Below are 6,877 nucleotides of genomic sequence, written 5' to 3'. Positions count from 1 at the left end.
GACAAAACATGAACCACCATCCTGCAGTGTGAAAATACTGACTGTTGTGATCTTGTTTGATTTGGTTTAGCTGTCATACTGTATTACTAAAACAGCAATAATTCTTCCCTCACCTTCATCCTTCCCCCACCTTGTAAACATGGTTGTGAAGCAGTATATAATGTACTGTATGCCTTTTTCCATGCCTTCCTTTCTCCTTGGGTGATGTGCAATCCATCGTAGGCTGATCAGTCCCATTTCAACACTGTGAGACTGGAGACACCGGCGGAAATGGTGAATGTGATCCCTATGAGATGATGCTTTGGCTTTGTTAAGAAACTGAAACGGGTTTGTTTTCTCAGTCTACAGTACTGCAAAGACTACTGGATCATGACTTCTTTCTCAGAACCAGGAGTGCCTCAGAGATTCTAGTGTGACTTTGGACCTCTCTGAGTCTGTGCAATCAATTCTGGGGAGGGGATTGTCATTGCTGCTCCTGGCTGCCTACAGCACTTTTATTCATTACAATGACGGTAGTTTGTTTTTTTTTTTTTTCTTGCCTGCCCCCAGTCTCTCATCCCAGAAGCTTTTGATGTTCAGCAACTGAGACAAGCATATTAACAAGTTGTTTTCCCTCAGAGAGAATTCTAAGTAGATAATGTAGGTTACAATGCACTTCTAATGGCGTTGTAGCCATATGTAATGTTATATGTCTTCCCCTCCAGGACACAGGGTCATCCTGCATAAAGACTAAAATTTAGACAACACCATGCTATTGAAACAATTTGTTTTATAAGTGGGAGGGAAACACTACTTTCCCAGGAACTAGTGGCTAGCTCTGCTCTGTTTTTTGTTGTTGTTCTTGTGAGGTGCTGATCACCGAATTGAAAGGTGTATTCGGGTAAAGAGTATTTCTCAGGCTGCTTTCTATGGTGTCATGGCTGTTGGACACCCCTGCCCCTCTCAGCTGCTTTCTCAATGTCCCTGAATTTACTCATGGAGTCATTTGAAGAATCCTGCAGTCCAGACAGACCGTACTCTTAAGGGCCTGTCTCAGGGATGGAGACAAAAGTTTGCTAGAAGTACTGGAGCTTCAATGTGAAACGCTTTTCTAAAAACCCATTTGCGCAAAGGGGTACTGACAGTCCTTTTTCCCCAGAAGGATCATGCTTCACTGCCTTGGTGTATATATAATACGTTGAGGGTTTTTAACTCTTATTTTAGTGGATTGGGCCTACTCTATAAAATTCAGATCTCATGCCACTGAGCCAAGCCTTGAATGTATGTGACTGGTGTATGGGTGCTGGCTGGTACTTATGCTACAGAACACTGCTTAGAAGCACATTTCCAGTTACAGAGGAGAATGTCATTCTTTCCCTCTCTTTGGCTTGCTAGAGAGAAAAGGGGAAAGTTCATCCTCTATGCCTAAATCATGTATGATATCCTGGAGGTTTACAAATTGTAAACCCACAGGAAAGACTGAAGATCTTTATGTGGGCACTTCGGTTTCACTGTCACTGTGAAGGATAAATGTATGCAGTTATAAATAGCAAGGCTATCTTTGAATGATAGTCTGTAAGAAATTCAGGACAATGACATGGTGTTGCATTGCTGGTAGTTGGTTATGGGTTTTGTGGTTTGTTGGGATTTTTTCTTCCTTTGAATCTCGATTTCAAATTGAACTTTTTAGTTCAAATTTACATTAAAATTCATTTAAATATTTGAAGGTTTTTGTGATTTGACGAGTCACATTGATAGTCTAGTCTTCATATCTTACATTCATAAATTAATTAAATGTGATCTGGACTAATGCAGAAATTCACTTAGAGCAAATAGAATCATCAGGAAAAAAGAAAACCTTACAGTTTCTAAATTCAAGTTAAAGGACCACCAGTCACACACAGATGGAACTGAGGCAAAACTGAGATTAAACTAAGAGGCATTTTCTGAAAAAAATGTCAGAAGCTGTATATGGTTAAACTCTTTAGTGTTTAAAGTTTTGCTAGTGGAGACAATGGGTAAGTTGTGGCTGAACGTGCAAAGTTTATATTTTGTAATGATTATCACAAAGGAAATTCTGTTAAAGAGCTATCACTGTAAACTCAAAAGGACCAGATAATTTACTTAAATCTTTGGAAAAGACAAGGTCATTGGTGTTTTAGCAATTTTTTAAAGAACTACTTCATTTTAGTATTTTATGTTGTTCATTAGCTAGGTTCTCTACTTTCTGCATTTGCCATGAGAAGCATTCCTCCAACAGTTTTAGGACACTTAAATTGGTATCAGGCGAAATTTTATTCCAGGCTCCTCCCTCCCCCCCCAAATATTCTTATGTGTGGGGTCCCACAATATTAAACTACTTCAGGAAAGTGAGACCGCTCAGTGACTTCAGACAAAAGTCAAATGTACATGCATAAATTCAAATTGGTTGAAACTTTAGTCAGTCTACCTTTTAAGGTATTTTTACAGTTCTCATTCTGATCATGTGCCTTTTGTTATTTCATCCACTTTATTTTGGGTTGTTCTAGTGTGTATATATACCTATCCCATATAAGGCTTTTAAAAGAGTTCAAATGTATCTGTTTTGTAAAAAAAAAAAAATATTTTTTTGCTATGTGCTCATGTGATACATCTGTAACTTCTCAAAATTACCCTTTTAGTGCAATGTTTCAGTTGTGGGAGTTTTGTTTTGTCATTTTTCAGACAAGTACTGTTCAACATCTGTCTTACAAAATGAGTCATCACTAATATCTACAAACCAGCTGTAATAACAGGCTTTACCAGTGCTGTGTGTCAGGTTTATCATTTAATGCTTCTAGATGTGTCTCAAACTATGCCAAGGTGCAGAAGTACTGTGGCAAAAATAAAATTAGAAGTGTCTGGGATATGGGTTGAGGGAATAATCTGCTGGCTTTCTAGGTTATGTATGCTAAGTACTAAAAGTACAAAACATACTTAAATTTTGTGACACCTCTGACAAATATTTAGACTTAAATCTCTTTATCCTGAATTCATTCTTCTGTGTCTTGTTTCAGAACATTTAGTACTTGACATGAGGCACTAGATTTAGATTTCTGCAGTGTTTCAGTGCAGCTGCAGCAGTATAAAGTGAAGGTCAAAAAGCAGAACACTATGATTTTTCCCTGTGATGTGCACATGCGTGCACATACTTTAAATTCTTAGGAAGTGTGAGTACTATATTTTGATGAATATATACATTTAAGTGGGGATAAATTAATTATTCCTTGATACAATTTTTACCATCTCACAATATGCTGCCGTTTTGCAACTCATTTTTGTTGGGCTTTGTGATTTCAAGAAAACATAAAGTTATGGGATTCCTTACTCCAGCTTGATTATCCTTTTCAGGAGTATTGTGAGCAGGTTTTTTTGTTGAACAATGACCCATTTTTTTTCATCTGCAGGCAGTATGAAGTAAAAATACCTATTAAAATGAATGTTGCAAGATGACAGTTTAAATTGCTGTATTATCCTTTTAGTTTTCATTTGGAGACCTTGTATGTCACTGTCCATTTTAAATGCAGGTTTCTTTGAACACATTTTCTGATGTGAATTTGGAAAAACTTTTTAACAGCATACTTCATTCTGTAATGCTGAACATCATGTTGCAGCCAGTAAGCATTAGATCTAGTATTTGTAGTTTGCAAGTTTGTTGGTCTTAAATACAACATTTCCAACATACTCCTGCTAGCTTTAACGTAATTAAAATTATCTGGTTTGACATCACAATAGTGAGAAAAAGTTTTTTGACAAAGTATTTATTTGCACTACTTATGAATACTGGAGTTTACTGGGACAGGGTTTTTTCTCACCATGTGAGGTTTACTTGTGTGTGGGTAGGTACATACATTTGTCACGTGTTGACAATCAATTGCCTCAACTGTGTGTATACTGTATGTAAATATGAACATATTTTTGAAGATTAAGGGGGAAGCCTGCATCTTAATGATGGTAAAGCTACTCTGTAGTAAGGTGACCCCCTAACTCTAGCCCTTTTTTGTCTCCAGATACTATGTGGTTTGTTTTACTTCTTTAATGAAAATTATTAGTGTTCTTTGAAAATTTTAGCTCCAGGGAAATTTCCCTCAATATTTAATGTATAACATGTTCAGAGAAATATATTTTGAAAAATTAATTTTGGAATAGATAATTCTATGCTATGGCTGTATTTTAACCTAAGAGTTTAAACTTGTCCTATTTTATCACGAACCAATGGCTATCTCTTTTAAGCATTCAGCATTTTAACTTCGGTCAGAAACCAGAAATTTTTTGTTTATCTTGGCTTACAAATTTGAAATAATTTGAAGACTAAAAACCAAAAATTACCCTTTGAGTAAGGTCATGAAGATCAAACAGGACTAGGTACTGTATGTATAATCCTGTAAGAAGTTTGGAAAATATGGTATGTGTTTGAATGAAATGTATATACTGCACACAAAAAGATGTTTCTGATGTTAGTAAATCTAGTAATCTCATCCTTAATTTCTGAGATTCTCTCATTGCCAAAGATATTACTACCTTGGCATGTTTAATTCAGCATGTAAGCCATTAGTTAGGTCTCATTTGTAACAACCATGTACATCATAGGAATAGTTTGCATCAGAAGAGTAAACATGCCCCCTCATTTATTTATTTATATTTTTTGTTTCAGATAATTGCAGGACTAAAGTTGCAAAATATTATTGCCTGGTAAGCAAAGAAGCCAGATCCTCTGTACTTGCATTGCGTTCTTGGTTTATATCATGGAATCATAGAATTGTAGGGGTTGGAAGGGACCTCGAGAGATCATCGGGTCCAACGCCCCTGCCAAAGCAGCTCCCTAGGACATATCACTCAGATAGGCATCCAGGAGGGTCTTGAATATCTCCAGAGAAGGAGACTCCACCACCTCCCTGGGCAGCCTGTGCCAGGGCTCTGTCACCCTCACTGTGAAAAAGTTTTTCCGCATGTTGGTGCGGAACTTCCTGTGCTCCAACTTGCAGCCATTGCCCCTTGTCCTGTCCCCACAGACCACTGAAAAGGGGCTGGCTGGTTCCCCCTGCATCCCCTGCTTCAGATAATTATAAACTTTAATTAGGTCCCCCCTTAGTCTTCTCAAGGCTGAACAGTCCCAACTTACTCAGCCTTTCCTCACGGGGGAGATGCTCCAGGCCCATAATCATCTTCGTAGCCCTTCTTTGGATGGTTCAAAACATTGTATTTTCTTCAGTATATCTTTAAGTGCTGTTTGTTTCTATTTTATGGGCCTTAATCTCTTTTTAAATTATTTTTTAGTTTGTTTTCCCACTGTCACTTAGATAAACTTTGCTGGGGAAAGTTTTTTTGTCGGTGATTCAGGGTAATAGATCATGACATGGGTGTTGTGTTAGTGGATACCTGTATCAGTCTGTGAAAATCTGCATGTGGTGACCAGCTGCAGAGCTGAAATACCTGGCTCTTATGTGGTGGTGGAAAGCAATGGAGAGCTGTGAGCAACTCGGTTTGTCAGTAGTTCCTGATAACAACCAGTAAGTGGATTTTGCAAGACTGATATATGTATGAGGATTTCCACACAGTCATTATGAAATGTTATTTAGAATAAATATTGGAACAAGATTTCAAAACGTGTGCCAGCTAGTCATTTCAGATAAACTTGCCTAGTAAGTTTAACAAGTATCAATACATGTGACATTAAAAGTTCAGAAGCAGGATGTAGAAGTCTAGGGGTACCTTACAGGTTCTAGAAGTGGATCTAGTAAAAATCTTTATTGTTATTTGTCTATATTTGAGATTGAATGAAACAAAAAAATTGCTTTTTTAAAGTTATTTTCTCTAGGCTACTCCCCTCCCTTGATTTGCTTTTCCTTTTAAAGTGTGTTCATCAGATTTTTACCAAAGGTGGTATCCAGGGGACCAGATGACTTTAAAATGGGTCCATAAATTATCCCTTCTGTCATAAAGGATTACTAAACTATTCCTTGGGAGGAGCTGTTGATGGGAACAGTTGTATATTAAAACTTTGTGTCTATACAGTAAAACCTTGTAGCTTGTACATGATGAGCAAAATGATGAGATCAAGTTTTACGACCAGTTATTTGGTTGTGAGCTCCTGGTGTTACACTGAGATGTAAGCAATTTAGAGTGGAGTATCTTTGCATTCTGATAGAACTTTAAAAAGTAATTTAAATTTTGACTCTTGAAAAGACTATTAATTGCACATTAAAATATGGTATAGAATTCACACGGGTTTTTGGGTGTAGAGGGCAGAATGGTTAAGAGATTCCTGTTTAGGAGCATCTCCTAGTAAAGTGACTCTATGGTGCTTTGTCATGGAAACTTCCTTACAACTCAGTCATTAGTGGATCCTGTGTGTTTGAGTCCTAGTCCTTATCCTCCCTAGAACTGATCATGAAACAGAAAAAATAGTGTGAATGGAACAAGCTTTTACGATTTGTCCTAAAATAAGGAAGACTTGGGAGTGACAGAAATACTGGCTATCAGCACTGTTCTTTCTGTTCAGGCAGTTGTTGTTGTGCTAGACTTTCATGTTATTAGTTTATGAAAAATGCAAGTAGTAAAAACTTTGTGGCTTCAAGTATACAGTAGATGTGAGTTAACAATCACTCAGGATAAAACAACTTGTCAAAGTATTAATAGATTCCTAGTACTGGGGTGTGTTGTGTGTTTTTGTGTGCCAGTGTTCAATGATTACTTTGAAACAAGACTTCTTACTGTTTTCTTGCAGATAGTATATCGTTTTGGGATGGATGTTATGAGCTGGTTATTTATGGAAAAGCACCATATGATTAAATAAAATTGAGTCATTTACAGTTTTGGGTTTTTTTCCCCATGATGAAGATTCCAGGCAAAAGCTAATAAAGATTTCTAATTACTAAAT

Source organism: Gallinula chloropus, assembly GCF_964237585.1.
Source record: "Gallinula chloropus genome assembly, chromosome: 5".
Lineage (NCBI taxonomy): Eukaryota > Metazoa > Chordata > Aves > Gruiformes > Rallidae > Gallinula > Gallinula chloropus.
This window is presented reverse-complemented; position numbering follows the sequence as displayed.